Source organism: Benincasa hispida, chromosome 12 (genome assembly GCF_009727055.1).
Source record: "Benincasa hispida cultivar B227 chromosome 12, ASM972705v1, whole genome shotgun sequence".
In the NCBI taxonomy this organism is placed as follows: Eukaryota; Viridiplantae; Streptophyta; class Magnoliopsida; order Cucurbitales; family Cucurbitaceae; genus Benincasa; species Benincasa hispida.
In genome coordinates, this window is record NC_052360.1 from 57,221,016 (window position 1) to 57,238,576 (window position 17,561).

At 36.7% G+C, this 17,561-nt stretch overlaps 1 pseudogene; it reads left to right on the forward strand.

The window, feature by feature from the left end:
• Positions 1–1,132: 1,132 nt before the first annotated feature.
• LOC120067573 lies at positions 1,133–14,507 on the forward strand (annotated as a pseudogene).
• The last annotated feature ends 3,054 nt before the right edge of the window (positions 14,508–17,561 follow it).

The window sequence follows — 17,561 nt, forward strand, 5'->3', positions numbered from 1 at the left end:
TGCAAAGTTTCTTCGCTTTCCTTTCTTTCTTTTTTCTTTTTTCTTTTTTAAGTAATTAGTAATTTTCTTTCAAATAAACTTGCTAGTTTTTTGTATTGAACTTGCAAACTTACTGATTTTTTAAATTTGCTATTTTTTTTAATATTTTTTTGCAAATAAACTTTTTAATTTTTAAAAATACATATATAAATTAAATTATTGTTTTATATTTCCAAAAATATATATATCTGTTTAAATGAGAGAGAAATTAAAAATGATTGTTTAACTACCTTTTTGTTTTGTATTAAACTCTCCATTCATTATTACCATTTTAATGATCCTACATTTAAAAGATGTATAACAAAGATTTATACAAATAAGTAGAAAAAAATTCAAGTAATGCTATTTTTTTGTTTACTAAAAAGTCAACTAATAATGTCGTACTTTTTTATTAATAAACAAAGCATTTAGACATCATCACAATTATATAGAGAGTATAAATTCACGAATAACCTAAATGTAATGTCCAAAAAATATTTCTAAAAATGTATATTACGCCATAAGCATAAGTTGGAAACAAAACAATAAACCTCACATATGAAATTTTGATTTGTTCATAACAACAAATATACTAAAAAAATTGAATGAACGTGACAAATTTTCAAATTGAGCATAATGAGGTCTTAAATGTGAAATCGGATCAAAGGATAAATCCATCACAAAACTTATTCAAAGGAAAAAAAAAAAAAAAAAAAAAAAACATACACAAGTTTAACAAAGAAACAGGTGAGTAATGGAATACAGATTTTTAATAGAATAGAGCATGCTGAAGAAAATGTATTGAAAAGCAGACAAGCAATGCATGATAAAATAGGAACACAGATAAAAAATGGACAACCAAAAAGAATATATTCATCATCGGTCTGAAAACAGTGGGAATTTTTTATGTTGCACTACAAGAATTTTGGGCTTTAATGTCAGTTGGAAAAAGTGAAATCGGGTGTATAATGTCGATTCTATTTTTTTTTTATAAAAAAACGGATCTTTAATGTCGGTTTAAAACCAACATTAAAGATCTGCTTTAAAAAAAAAACAATTTTCTTTTTTTTACCTTTTTTTTTTCATTTTCCGCTTCACTCCTCCCTCCAACCCGCCCAAGCATCCAGCCAACACCTTTCCCAACCCCCTCTCCTTGTCCATTTCCAGCAACTGATGGTCTCGAATGCATTCTTCACGAAGAGAGAAGACTGAACACTCGTTGACTTCAGAGCAGGCTTTGGAGGCAGCAGCGACACTTTTCCAAAAACGCCCACTTGATTGTCCTGTGTCATTTGATCGCTCTACTTCGCTCCGATAGCTGACCTCCGGTAAGAAGAATCGGAAGGCCTTGTCGCGGAGTTCGAGTTCTGGAGCTCGCTCCCTCACTGACCCTCTCCTTCAACCTCAACAGCTTGTTAATCAGGTTCATTGAGTTGTGATTGTGTGACCGTGATTGATATGGATGATCGAGGTTTCGATGTTTGATTGTTGACGGATGAGCGTTGATTGAAATTTTTGTATTGTGGATTGTGAATTGTGCATTGTGTTTGGGGAATTTCAATTTTGTCTATATGGGAACTAGATTGTTTTCTAGTCTGTTTTAGACCAATTTTAGTGGGAAGTTTAATCGATTGGACCCTAATGAGAGCTTTTAAATATTCTAATTGTTCAAAGTACGATGAAGTGAATTATTGTTTTCCCATCATGTATTTAATGAACAACTTCGTTATAACTATATGTTAAATTTAGACTTATTTAAACTACAAGGAGAATAATTGAAATTTAATTTTGGCTAACAGATGGGGAAAGAATGATAGTCTTGATTTTTGTTTACTAACTGTTTCATTTTCTTCTTTCAAATTATACAGATGAATTAAATATATATTTGTATGTGTCTAATTCTTACGATTTCAATTTAGAATTAAAATGAGTGCACTAATATAAAGGACATAAGAAACAATGGTGCTTGTATAGATGAACTTCTATGTCAAGTTTCTAAACAAACTAATTGGATTGTTCAAATTATCAATAGAGTTTTGTTGATTGTTTGTCTTTTTCACATATTGTTCCAAAAGGTTATTTTTTGAGTTTCCTGCCAAAAGCATTTATGGTTCTAATAAGCTTCAAATTGACAGGACATAAAGCTAGATGACTTGGAAACAAATCACTTTGTTCTTATCCATGGAGGTGGTTTTGATGTTTGGTGTTGGTATAAAACTATTGCTCTTCTTGAAGAAGCAGGCTATAGAGCCACAACAATAGACTTAACTGGTTCAAGAATTCATTCATTTGATCCAAACAGCATCACAGATCTCTCGCAATATGTGCAGCCGCTCACGGATGTTCTTGAAAAGCTTCCTGTTGACGAAAAGGTTTCCATCCTTTTAACCCAATTTTCTATATATATATACACACACATACACATTCAAGAATGTATGTACATATATAGATTTATGTTCTATAGGCATTAGTATTCATACATATGCATGCTCGTGGGTGTTGAAAATTCACAGAGAGTGTTAAATTTATTTGAGCCTAATTTTTGGACGAACACTCGAGTTTAGTGGTGATTTAACAAAAATGTTATTGGGATAGGTTTTTCTATTTCGATTGTCTATTTTTTTTTTTAATTAAGTTATTGTATTTTGCACTTGACTCCCTCGAAGCTTAATTTCTTTTATCTTCTTAACTTATGCAGGTTATCCTAGTTGGGCATGATTTTGGTGGTGCCTGTATTTCATATGCAATGGAATTATTTCATTTCAAAATTGCGAAGATTGTCTTCCTTGTTGTAGCAATGTTGAGTGATGGGAAAAACACTCTTGATATATTTTCCTTGCAGGTACTCTCATTCCCTGATATAAATGATTTTGTAGCTTTGGACTTGAATGTATATAGAAAGTTGAATTTCATATAAAATACTACATATCGGTACAAATGATTAACTTTCAAAATTTTAAATGTTATTTTCTCTTCATTCTTGTTTTTGGCTTTTATTAAATGTTGTTAGACGATCTTTTTGCACTCTTCCGATCATGTTTATTTTAGTTTAGCTATGTTTGAATCTGTGCTAGGCTGGTTCGGACGATGTCATGCGACAGCGAGTCTTTGTGTACTCAAATGGCAATGACAACCCTCCAACAACTATTGAATTGAAAAAGATGGAACTTTGAGATGTTGTAGCTGTGAAAGAATGGAGGTACTTTTCAAAATTATTTGTTGTCTCATTGTGTTTACCTCCTCTCTTTCTACCAATCACATGTGCATATTAGGAAGAAACGATATCTTTAGAAAATGGCTCTCGTCATCTTGGTTTGAACTCGATGTGAAACAGCTGTTTGATCATTACTTTTCACACATCAGTTGGTTGTAATTGGACTCAGAACTAACTTTTTAATTGATGCAGCCAAGAGACACTAGTGGTATGTTATTATATTCTCAACAAAATCTGCAGATCTCAAAGAGGTCGAGGATTGGCGCAGGCTACCATATAATCGACATGTTTACATAGCCTTATAGATTAATCCGTCAATGTGAAGTTACTGCTATTCTCGTTTTATATGGCTTCCCTAGGTATGGTTTCCTTGTCAAAGTATCCAAGTACACATTTTGACGTGTATTACGTTCTTCAAAATGATCGTGAAGTAACTTCTTCATTTCAGGTTATTGACGGGATCTATCCTGGCTCACGAGACGATGCACGCATGGCTTAGGCTTAAAGGTCGTTTATTTGCTTCGTACTCTTTATGTTTTCTTTTTTATTGATTTCACAAATAGGTTTTTAACACGTCAAGACGTCAAACAGGTTATCCCAATTTAAAGTCTAAGGTTGAAGAATACTCTATTATTCTAATCTTGCTTCTATTGCTCGTTTCATGTTATGAATACTATTTTGATTCATGTTCCTGGGCCTAATCTAGCATACCTCACAACATTTTTTTTTGTTACAATTCTTTGCTAGTGTTTTTTTTCGAGACTGCAGTTACAATCATCTCTTGGAAGTTCTCTTTCCATAACATTTTTACATGGGATAATTTTTTCTTTTAATGGGAGAAATTAATGTAGCTCCATAGAAACCATAAATACAAACACCACTCACTTTTTTAAAAAACTATTTTTTAGGCTTCCATCTTTTCAGTAGTTCCCTTGGCCTCTTTCAGATTGATGCTTTATCACCCTCTTTATATTTTATAGTATTATTAATATTGTGCATAGTTTCCTATTAAATGAAAAGAAGATGTTGAGATCATAATTGATTTGTTTGCTGGTGATTCTATCTTGTGTTTGAATGCAAAGGAAAAATGAAATTATTTTGTACAAAGAAGAAAGAGAAAAGTTGAGATCTCTCAATGCTTAGCAATAATGGCGATTTTTTTTTTTTTTTTTTAAGATCAAAAGACTTATAATGCAGATTTATGCATACAAGGTAAAGGTTAAGAAATAGACAACAAGATTTTAGCATGGTTTGGCAAGAGGTGCCTACGTCCACAAGAAGAGCTGAGATTTCTTGAGAAGTAGAAAGGGAAAAATATTATAGATAAATTCTTCTAACTCATTGATTTCTCTCTTTTTATCTCTCTCTTTTAGATCTTTTATATATAGGATGTTTACAATTTTGTTGAAAGATAAAAGTTAGATAAAATGTCAGTTTCACTTTAAATAGTTACTGTTTCAACACTTTTCAATATACTTGAGGAAGAACGGGATGTCATAATCAAGCATGGAACACAATCATAAGAGAGTTGGTGTGCTGCAACACACGGGATGCATACGTCTCAATTCAAGAAAGTACTTTGTTATGCTTACAATTGCTATTCTTCTGGTGTTGAGAAAGAACTGAGTAACTAAAACCAACTCAAGAAGGTACTTTGTTGTTCACTCAAGTCCCTTTGTGAAAAATATAATATTCTTATGCTTTGAGCATTAAACTAAAACTAGATAAACTAGCTAAATCTATGAGGATCGATTCTGTTTATGATCAGAATTATCTCTATAGTAGATAGGTTACTAACTGTTGTTACACTTTTTTTCACTTAAACAGGATATACAAGAGAAAGGAGCAATATTGTGGTGATTGAATCATATAGAAGATAGGTTACTTGTTTTCTTATTTTTTTTTCTTCTCTCTTGACAAGGCGATTTTTTTTTTTTTTCAAAATAGTCTCTTCTTAGCCTTTACCAGTGGATACGAAACTATTTCAGAGTAAGGTTCTTTTGGAAACTAGTCGAATTAGAATTTGGGAGCTAACTCATTTGAGCAATAATGAAATGACTTTGAGTGAAGTTTTCCATTTTGTTAGGTTCAAGTTTGATGTGTAAGGCTAAATTTTGATTTTTAAGGATTTGAAAGGAAAATAGGAAGATTGCATTGAACATGTTTTAAGAAGGTTGACAAGTGGAGAAGGTACATCTAACACAAAAGGGACTTCATAACAATATTAATAACAAGTACAAGGTAATATTTATAAGACGCTTATCTTAAAAGTCTATTTGTTCTAAAATTTTGGATTAGATTCAGTGTTGGATTGCTATGATTATTCTGCAGTTATGGTAGTCAGAACTTAGTTATTTATGACTTTTATTGAGTGGTTTATGGTAGTGGAACTTCTTAGACATCCTTTGTTGAATAGAAAATGGTGGTTCTGTTTTTTTTTTTTTTTTCCTGTGCTTTTTTCACTGATATCGTTCTCCTGTTACCAGTTACCAGTTGATTAAATTTAACTTACAAGCCATATTGAATGACACCCATCTATATGCTATCTAGAAATATAAAATAACAATACCTATATTAGAAACTTATAACAATAACGATAACAATAATAATCATTTGAAAAGAAAAAAAAAGCAACGGTAACAATGAGAAAAACAAGAAGGGGATGGCAATGTTTTGAATGGGGTTAGCTTCTTATTTACATTAATAACCCTGTTGGTATCACAAATTTAGTCATTAGTTACCGATATGTCCAAGCATGCCTCTACCTTCATATACATTAAAAATATGTTGAATATTCTATACCCCATTTACATATTCATTGCTACAATATTCAATGGTTGGTATATTCCTTTGCTGAAGTTTTAGAGTAACGCATATGTGCAATTTATGCTGCATCAATCATCTGTTATCTTGCTGAAATTTGTGTAGATTTTTCAAGGTTGAAAACTTTTAATCTCGTGCATGATATTTCTTGTTAGTTGTTATAATCTTCTACTTCTTATATGATCAGAAGCAGTAGAAGGCTGGAGAAAGGAAAATTACAAACTCTTTGTAATAAAAAGGGTCTATCCACTCTTCCATCTCTAGCCCTTAAGTTGATGCATCATGGTCTACCCCCTGATACCCTAGTCGCTGCCGTGAAACGAAGGACAACACCCCAACAAAGGACTATAAGCACGATTCTCTGCTGCCTTCAACTTTTGTCCGAGGTTGGGTAGGGTTCCAATCATATACTCAACTTTAAACTAGAAGATCCTTCATATGTCTATTTTCTTGTATGTGTTTAGGTAAACTTTTAGTGAACATCTACTGCTAGACGTTTATATATCAAAAGACAGGGTATGCTTCACTTAAGTCTTTTCATTTCATCTTGGTAGTGTCTACTGTGTATAGCAGATCTTGCTTGAATCTATGACATTTGTGAAGGTTTTTGCACAACTGAAGGATCTTGCATATGAAATCAAAGCAGCAGAGTTGGTTTCACCTACTTTAATTGTCATTGGAAAAGTGGTCTTTCTCTCACCACATTGGTCTCTTTCTTCCAATGAAGCCCCCAATTTCACCTACTTTATAAGCAGTGATTTTCTTTGTCGGATGCTATACTAGAGCACAGTGAAGCGGCATATTCTCATTACCATTTCTTGCAATTATTAAAATAAAACTTCCAAAGTTCAAGGTTTTTCTAAGTTCACGAGGACTCTCGTGCAGTGAGATTACTTCATCAGCAACCAATTTTGTTGAAGTATTGGTGACAGAAAAATTGTGCAGAAATTTCATTAGAATGTCTAGTGTATTGATTAACACCTTTTTTGTCCCCTTAATTTGGGTTACCTCTCGTTCTAGAAATAACAAAAAATACAGACTGTGAAGGGCATATTCATTTATAGTGTTGATGTTCACCTCAAATATGAATTTATGGTTTCTGCAGTTTGGGATTTGTTTTTCTCATATATAATGATATGAATTTGTAGTGTTTGGGAATGTATTAATTGAATTTCTTAGTCCAAGTTTCATTTAATTTGGATAAAATTTCTTTATCCAAATTAAATAAAGCAAAAAAGGATTCAACAATGGAATTTAAAAAAAAAACGAACAATAATTGAAAAACGCACATGGATTATGGGCTTCAATGTCGGTTTTAAACTGACATTAAAGCCCATAATTCTTGTAGTGTTAAGATTACAAATCGAACCAAATGCGTCAATCCAAGTGTGAAAAAATCACGATAAATTACAAACAATGGAATATACCTGAAACAAAGCATGATCAAATAATAACATATGCAAAAAAATCAAAAGAAAACCAAATAAAAATAGTTACAAAACATGCAAAGTAGAACCCAATAAGAGCAAATCCGAAACAATCAAAGCATTACAAAAGAAGATTGGATCCAAAACAATGAAAGCATTACCGAAGAAGAACAGGTCAAAACACGCAAATCAAAACCAAATAATAACATATCAAAAACATTCAAATGAATATGGAATAGAAACATATTTAAAGCATGCAAAACATAACCCATAAAGAACATATTTGAGAAAACAAAAGTAGTACCAAATAAGAAAAGACTTGGGAAAAAAAAAACTAGAACTAGAGAGCTACAAATTCAAGCATTCAAATGAAAACCAAATAAAACAGATTTTTAGCATGCAAACAAATACCAAAGTACAACTGATCAAAAATATTTAAACCAACACCGAATCAAAAAAATACGAAACAAACCAACCAGAACCAAATCAAAACTAATGAAATCTAGGATTGAAATCGCATAAATGCAAAAATAAGACCATCATGATCATCATCGATCTTAAAGATAAGCAACTTACCTTTCAAGAATGAGCCCTCTCATACCAAGCTTCCAATCATTAGAAGGCCCCTCCTACCAAGCATTTGATGGCGGCAATAGATATAATTCTTAGTCGTTGGAGCGGTAGGGGAGAAATTTGAGGCTCCGTTTGCATTGTGATTCCATATATTAGGGTTTCAAATACAGAAATGACACGATATCAGGGGGAAAGATGAAGATTGAATGAGCATTTATGGTATCATAACATTAATTAAGGTTTTAGAGAAGGTGTGGAGATGGAAGAAGGAGAAAGCGTGTGGATAGAAGAATATGAAAATGAGGAGGAGAGAGAGACGAGTATGGAATCGTAGTCAATTCGATGTTGGGTTTTATGTCCTAAAACTCGCAGTTTGTAAAAGATAAACATATTCTATAATCAATAAACTTATTATTGATTCTACAAATTGCATATGTAAAAGTCTAAAACCAATAAACTAAAATCTATAGCTATTATATGAATACTTGAACTTTATGTAGAGACATAGAGATGGATCAAGTTCGAGTAAATAGCTAAAATGATTTATAGTACATGATTAAGATTGGGTACCTTATTTTGGTAATACTATTAGATGCGGCACACTCTATAGTTGTTACAAAGAGTTGTAAAGATACATCAAACGAAGTGATCCAGATTCGTTCATGTATTGACATGAGGAGTGGGGGCGTCCTATGCAATGAGTTTGCATAAGATCGGACCAAGAAATAAGTCACCCTTACTTTATACCGTTGTTTACTATATAAGACTGACTATTTCACTTAGATGACCTAGGTAACTCGATCTTAATCCTGAGCTAACTATGAACTCCTGTTTATTTAGGATTATCCTTAAATTTGCATATATGAGAGTTGACTCAATAGCACTGACTCAATAAGCCTCCCATTTCAGGAGTAAGACCGGATAGATAACTGAGAACATGGGGTACAAGACGATATTTATGCCTACCTGATTTAGGGATAAGAGAAAGATTGTTCTCTTAATTACTGAATCCAGGTCTTGAACAAGGGGCCCCACCCTCTCACTGGGCTGAGAGGGTCCTGGTTTAGTGACTAGATCACAAACTAATTGTAGGATCAGTAGAAACTTAAGGAACAAGATGTGATCTCGAGGGTAAAACAGATATTTGACCCAACTGTTATTACGAACAACCTGTGAAAGGTCGACTTACTAATTATGGTTGAATCATGTGGACATAATATATTTACAGTGGGGGGAGTGCAACTATGAGATTTAATAGAGTGACTCATTAGTTAACGAATGAGTACTAATTCAGTTTAAAAAGTTTAGCTAATTAATCTTGGATCGTTGGAGCCCATGATCTGTAGGTCCGTGAGGTCCCCTTACTAGCTCGTAAATGGATTGACTTTAGAGTAGCGTGATAAGTTAATTTGAAACGTTCAAATTGAAATTAAACAGAATTGGAGAATTAAATAATATTTAAATTGATTTAAATATTAAATTCATGAAGGTGGAATTTGTGTAAAATTAATTTAATATTTGATATTAAATTAATTAGAATTAATTAAATTGTTTAATTAATTATTTATTATTAAAAATAATCTATGAAATTAATTTTGTAAAATTAATAATAATTTCATTTTTGAAATTAAGTTGATTTTGGAAATCAATTTGAAGTTAGAAAATAGAAAAACACAAAAATGAAAAATGTTGGATTTCTCCACTCACCTAACCAACTAGCTCACTCAATTTCCCAATTGCTCTTGCTTCAATTCACTAAGCATGAGTTGCATCTCATGCAGCCTTCTTCTATGCATGAATATCCTGTAATAAATAGAGAAAATGGAAGTGGAAATCGGGCATGCAAACTATTAGAACTTGCTGAAGTTTTGTTGAAAACTTATAAGGTTGAAGAAGGGTTCTTCAAGTTACATTAGTGACGTTCTTCTCCAAATTCCCTTCATTCAAAATTATTTTGAGTATCACAACTCAATCTAAAGCCGTAAGAGAATTGTAAGGAAGATCTTGAGGTGGTTTGCAAGAAGAATTGGAGAAGATTTACCACTGAATTTGAGTTTCAAGAGGTTATACAAAGGTATGACTTAAAACCCTCTTATTATTGTATAAGCATGTTTTATTTATAACCAAAATTAATGAATTAGAATGCTTATGATTCTTGTTGCTTCCGCTGCATGCTGATATACTCCTATGGTATCAGAGCATCATTTAAGTATTCAATTTGGTTTAATTTTGGTGTAATAGGGGGTTTTTCATGAGTTATATGAAAATAGTGCACTAATATGGTTTTCTGAGTTTTGGCATCTAATTTCTCTTAGTTTCTTGATTAAATTTGTAATTAATTGTTGTTTGATGAGTTTATATGTGTGCTCAAGAGTCTGTAATTTATTTGGAGTTATTAGAGTTGAAATTAAGTTGTAATTGAAAAAAGAAGTGAAAAAGGTCGAGCAGAAGGAACCAGTTCTTCAGCTTCTACTCAAATCTCATTAAAGATTTCAAGCGAGACCAAGAGCAAGATTTCAAGCATTTGAGCGAGAGCGAGATGTTTCCAAGCGAGATCTTCACAATTCCAGTGAGATACCATGTACAAGTAGCAGGATTTCAAAGTTTCAGGCGAGATTTCGTTTCGAGCGAGATTCTGATGGAATTTTTTAGCGAGATTTTGAATCAAGTTTGAGCGAAATTTCTAGTTCGAGCGAGATTCTATTGGAATTTCGAGCTAGGAGCGAGAGATTGAGTTTGAGCAAGGTTTTTGAATCGGTTTTACGAGTTTGACCCGTTGACTGATCAAGGACCATCGAGGATTGACCCGTTTTCTTCAAACTTGACCCGGTTCATTTTCAAAAGGGTGGTCCAATTCAGGTGGTTCATATCCGATTCAAGTTGTTTGGGTTCAGTTTGGAGCGGTTTGAGCGGTTCAGAAGCTGTTTGGAGCTGTTTTGTATTTCTTAGGCTTTTGTTTGCTTGTTTATGCTAAAACTAAAACCATATCAGTATGCATTTAATTATTTATGCATGTGATGTATGTTATAATTAAATAAATATTGTATGTGTGATAACTTGTAGAAATACAAGTTATTTATACCACCTTATCTAGATATTGCGGCCAAAAGTTAGTAAATATGCACCTATTGTATGAAAATTAGCCTACTATTACAATAATTATAAATGTTTGTAATTACACCCACTAACACCATAAAGATGGAAGACAAGCCGAATTTTACTCTGTTTGCAGGAGACCAAGTCGCCGCTTGCGCTCAAGGCTCACGAGAAACTGATCAATGCATCTCTATCACATTGCGCCCGTCAATCAACAATGAAGAGATGATTATCGCAATGACGGCGCAATGCGACAGTCGATCCAGAGTTGTGTTGCAATCACATGCGGTAATAAAAACAACACTGCATGCGAACCCATGATCAAAAGATGCAGCTGAGCAATGCAAAAGCAGAGGATCGAGACCGCGTACAACTAACGGTTGTGCAGAATTGACGGTCTGATTGCATAACAGAAGGAAAAATATCCCTCCATCTTCGGAATTTCCATAACAATCAGTGGGGACCACAAGGCTGGAGTCAAAGATCTGCACCTATAAATACCCCATAGATTTCAGAGAAAAAAAAAGGCTACTTGATACGGGGTAAGTGCTGCAAAATTATTGAGAGAAAAGGCTGAGCTGAGTGCTTAAGTGAATAAATCCGGGAAGAAGACGAGATAAGGCCGAGAAGTGAATCTCAGATCTAATCTTCCAAACACCCAATTGAAAGCTCTATGCAAAGATCCTTGCTACCAATGGAGCAAGCCTGAGAGGGAAGCTCTTCCTACCATTAAATCCATCATATCCGGCAAGCAGATCTCCATCGAATCAGTACCAAGACATTGACACTTGTTTGTATCTGTTCTATCTCTTTCATCGTTGTATTTCACTTTTCTTTACCTCTGCATTCACACCATGTATCAAACACTTAATAGAGATATTAAATGTTTCAATAGCTTTCATTTACCATTTTCTGTCTATTTCCGTTCACCCGTCAATCACTTTCTTCATGATGTCTTCTTAATTCCCTGATAAGCAATATGAATTAACCAAGTACTTAATCTGCGTTAAAGATATAAAATGCGTTTAACTAAGGCATGCTAGGCGACATCTTCACCTGTGAGAGCAGAAGTGAAGATGCCATTCCAACCTATCGAGAGAAGGTCAGAAGAATGCGTTAACTAAAGCAAGCAGTACTTCCAAACATAGAAGCAACCTTGCATTCATTACGTTAGTCTTTGTTTCACCACAGACATGTGGGAGCGCGGCCGATCACTGAAAGATGTACATCAAGAGAAGAGCGGAAGAACATTTGTAGCTTCAATGCAATTGAGAACTTGCGTTGTTATATTCTTTGTCTTTGACTTTCTATTCTGTTCATAAGACTTGCCGCTGCATTCCACGTTCTTTGCATAACTTTCACAGCCAGCTTGATCCCAGCATCTTGTAACATGAAGCATGTATCTTGTATCATCTAGCTTAGGTTTATTGTATTTTTATTTTATTATCGCACCTTTACTGCTTTATTCTACTTTATTGCAATTTATATACCTGTACAAACCAAACTTTTAAAGATTGAAAACCTGGTCGCATATATCATGAACATACCGCAATAACCTAAATCAGTCCCCGTGTTTGACCTCGGATCACACCGAGAAACTTGCGGTGGAATTACACTTGGTTCCATCGTAAGGAAACTTGTGACAACGCATGGCATACTACGTGAACATCCATAATTAACGCATATCTAATGGTAGTATCGCATCATTTCAAGCATAGAACATCATCAATCATACATCTCAGTGTTAGCATATATAAAATGGTCGACAAGTTTATGGCGCTGTTGTCGGGGAATTGGTTAACAGTTTATTATTTGAGTGTGTTTTTGATATTTTTCAGGACAGATCTCATTGTACTAGCTGTTCAACATGGAGAGCAACATAACGGTTTATGAGTCCTGGTGTTGAACTGGAATTCGTAGCTAACCCTGAGATCGAGTAAACTTTCCGCGCAAGGGTATGTCATAACAGAATTAGGCGAAAGAAGGCGGACAATAATGATAATGCAGTACCGGCTGTGAACCAAGGGGCTGTTCGACCGGCTCAGGATCCTGTCTTCCTGGCGGTTGATCGCAACATCCCGATGCGTAATTATGCGACACCCAATTTGTATGATTTTTCGCCTGGAATTTTGACGCCGACTATGGAGGAGAACGCGTGTTTTGAGATTAAGCCGGTCATGTTGCAGATGATTCAAAATGTCGGGCAGTTCGGGGGTCTACAAGGTGAAGACCCACATGCCCATCTGACCAAATTTGTCGAGATGTGCGGCAATTTTTCCTTACCTGGCGTGACCCCATAAAATATAAGATTGTATCTGTTCCCTTACACCTTGAGGGACGAGGCTAAGAGGTGGGCTTACTCACTGGAGCTAAATGAGATCACTTCATGGGAGCAATTGGTGGAGTGTTTCATGAAGAAGTTCTTCCCACCTGCCGTCAACGCAAAGCGACGAAAGGATGTGTTGAACTTTGAACAGAAGGAGAATGAGACCCTAAGCACCGCCTGGGTGCGATTCAGGAGACTGGTGAAAAATTTTCCGCATATCGGGATTCCCAATTATGTCTTGATGGAAACATTTTACAATGGTCTGAACAGAGCAACACAGGATGTTGCTGATGCCTTCGTGGCAAAAGGTTTTATGGATAAGACATACACGGAGGTCAAAGTCATCTTCGACCGCATCTCACGGAATATGGATGACTGGATCGGCAATGGTTATGGAGGCCGAGGCACCGATAAAAGGAAAACCTAAACAACCATTGTCCTTGTGAAGACAATGACCACGTTGGCCGCACAAATGGCCACGGTGACCTCCATCCTCCAATCAATGGCAATTAACCAAGGAGCCATTGCCCCACAATCAGTGCAATCCGCGGCACCAGCTCAAGTGGCCGCAATCAGTTGCGTCAATTGTGGAGGGGCTCACGGAGCTGACGTGTGTCCATTGAGCCTTGAGCAAGTGTGTTCTATCCAGAACAACCCCTTCAGCAACACCTATAATCCGGGCTGGAGGAGCCATCCTAACTTCAGTTGGGGAGGCAATCCCAACCTAGGGGGGCCGGTGAACCATCAAGGTGGCAGTATAGGAAATCCCCCTTTTCACCACAATCAAGGGCAATCAAGACCATATAACCAGCAACCATCATCGTCTAACACCTGGGGAGGCTCGTTAGAGACGCTGCTAAAGCAGGATATGGATAAAAATGATGCAGTGATGCAAGCACAAGCGTCTTCTATAAGGAATATGGAGATCCAAGTGGGCCAGCTAGCCTCTGAGCTAAGAATTCGAACACCGGGAACATTGCCCAGCAATTCAGAAGCCCCGGGATCTACAGGGAAGGAGCAATGTCCTTAAGACATTGATCAGGCAAGCCTAACTGCCTATGGAGATGTGGATTGCGATCACCCAGGACAACGCAATTTTCGGTCCATATCTCAATACTATGTTTAATGCTTTATTGAATTTCTGTCTCTTTAAATTATGAATTCCGTCTTCAATTCTTCATTTAATTCAATTTTGACTTTATGAATTTATTTCCTCATTCACTTCTCTGCATTTAATTCTGTCTCGTCTTTAATTCTTTGCCTTTTTTGTAATCAATGCGTTGTGCTTTAAATGGTAAATGATTGAGTAATAAAGGAAAATCTATTGCCGCAAACCACAACACTTGCGTTGATGAAAACGATCTAATAAAATTAATAACAAAAACATCTAACAACAAATATGCAAGGTGGCAATGGACGCATATCAAACCAATCAGGAATGCTTTGCGTTTACCTAACTCAACTGTATTGAGTTGAGGGGTGTGTTGTGCTCGCATATGTCCTTTGCCCGTCCTTAGCCAAATGCACTATGTTGAGGTATCCTCTAGAAATGCATTGGTTAAGGGGTGTGTTGCGGGGATATATGCATTGTTGCCCGTCCTCTGCAAAGATATAGTTGTGTTGGTGAGCACAATGCATTATTCTTTTTCATGCGTCCATTCAAATAAAATATTAAAGAAAATTTTGTTTGGCAATTTGGGAAGAAGTCCAATTGATTCGTATCCCCAAGCAATTATGACTTAGCAGACGAAAGAACATTTTTTCTAAAATTCTATAAATGAGGGAGGTGGAACGATGTGCCTGTTGAGCTACTTGAGGTCAGATGCCACAAAAATCACGTTGGGCCCCACCACGGCCCAACCTATAAATACGACCTCCTTCTTCATTGGATACTCTTTACCTCACTTTGGCAAACCAGAAACCCTAAGCGTCTTGCATCCCAAACCTTTCTTTCTCCCCAGCAGCTCAAGTTTTTACCAGACCTTTCCAAGCTCGTATCCATGGCTTATCAAACCCCAAACCAATCCGCTTCACCTTCCACCCCTGATCAAGTAGCCATGCGAGAGGCAGCATTCCTAGTTGCCAGTCGCAGGCTTGCTGCCCAAGCCCACACCATCCCCATACTCATCGGAAGATCCCAAAGAAATCCCTTGACCATTAGGCCTCCTGTGTTCAAGAAAGGAGGAAGCACCGAGAGCATGCCTACGCCAACACCTACCGTTTCCACTGAAAGCAAAAGGAAGAGACGCGATGATACAGAGGTGTTTGGCAACATCCTAAGTACCTTGGAGCAAGGAGGTGGACTGCCCGAGGCAGGGGTTGTAAACCAACCACTGCCTACGAATGAGGAGGCAACGGTAGTCGCAGATGAAGCAGTGAAGGATGGAGAAGTGGTGGTGGAAGAAGAAGAAATGGAGAATGATGTTCTAGTCCCTGGGACTCAGAAGGCAACTGTCATCACATAAATTTATGACGAACCTCCAAGAAGAAAAGAAGATGAAATTGCGATCAAAGAAAAAGAAGAAGAAGAGATCGCAATCGAGAAGGCCAAGGAACCGGAGGTTGCATTAGTGACCCCTGACATTGCGATGGAGGAGGTTGCAGGGGATACGCAGCCAGAAGAGGCTGAGAAGGAAGAGAAGAAGAAGAAGAAGAAGGGAAAGAAGGCTGAAGAGGCGGAGTCTTCACATCATCGCAAGGCAAAAAAGAACAAAGAACAAAAGAATGATGATGAAGATGAAGAGGCCAAGAAGAAGAGGAAGAAGAAGGAGAAAGAGGAGAGAAAATTGCGCCAACGTGAGAAGAGGCACCTGAGAGAAGAAGAAGAAGCAAGGCAGAGGGCTGTGAGCCCTAGGAAGGATGGAGAATCAACCTCCGTAAGAGAGGATAGGGGGGAAACAACGCAGTTGATGGAACCGGTGCAACCTGAAGCAACGCAATTGGTTGTGACGAATGAAGGAGAAGAAGAAGAGGCCCTAATGCGGCATCATAAGAAGAATGCACCGCAAGGGTCTAAGATTGACCCTTAAAGGTTAATTTTGGCATTGGAAGAGGAAGAAAGAAAAAGAAAAGAAGAAGATGAGAAGAAAGAAAAGATGGAGAGGGGCAAGCTCATCATTGCTGAGGGGAACAGAAGAAGAAGATTGGAGTTTGAGGAGATGTGAAGCAGCAATGAGCTTGCCTGACTTGAAGGGATCCGGAAACGCGAAGAGGAATAACGCTTATTACTGGCCTTTGATCAATTTGAAGAGGAGTTTGCGAGAGAAGAAAGAGAAGAAGAAGAAAAGAGGAGGAAGAAGGAAGAAGAAGATAGATTGTTGTTGGAGGAGAAGAGAAGGAAGCGTGAAGCCAACAAACGACACTTATATAAGAAAAAGGGCACATAACTCATTGAGCGTGAGAAAGAAGAATAGCACAACGATCAGGAAAAGAAAGAATGATAAGCAGCTCGCCTTGCACTGGCAAAAGGCAAGGCTATAGCAGAAACCAGCGAACCTGTAGCGACTAAAAAACAATCATCAAAGAAAAAGGAAAACGATGATATGTTGATCGAGATGGGCTTCTTTCCTGCGTTGAATCCACTACCTGGCCTCATCACGAGTGTAATTATGGAACATGGGTAGGAACATGCTACCAGTGCCCGTCCATAATAATGCCTCGAGTAGTGCAAAGCTTTTACCGTGGGTGGCTACATGGAGATAGGGATGCGGTGACCTTTAAGGGAGATACAGTATCCTTCAACGCAAGGGACATCGACGAAATTTATCAGATGAAGGACAACCCTGATGTGCCAGGGAACAAGATGATTGATGATCCCACAGAAGAGCAGATAAAAGATGCGTTGAGGATACTATCGCAACCGGGCACGAAGTGGTTGGTCTCTCCCAAAGGCATCCGTACCTTAGAGTCCAAGTTCTTGCTACCGGAGGGAAAGCTCTGGGTTTACTTGGTTAAGAAGCGGCTGATCCCAACAACGCACGACAGAACTTTATCAAGGGATCGGGTCATGGCTGCGTACTGCATAGCCCGCGACATTCCTATCGACGTAGGGTAGTTGAACGCGAGGCAGATCAGAGCATTAGTG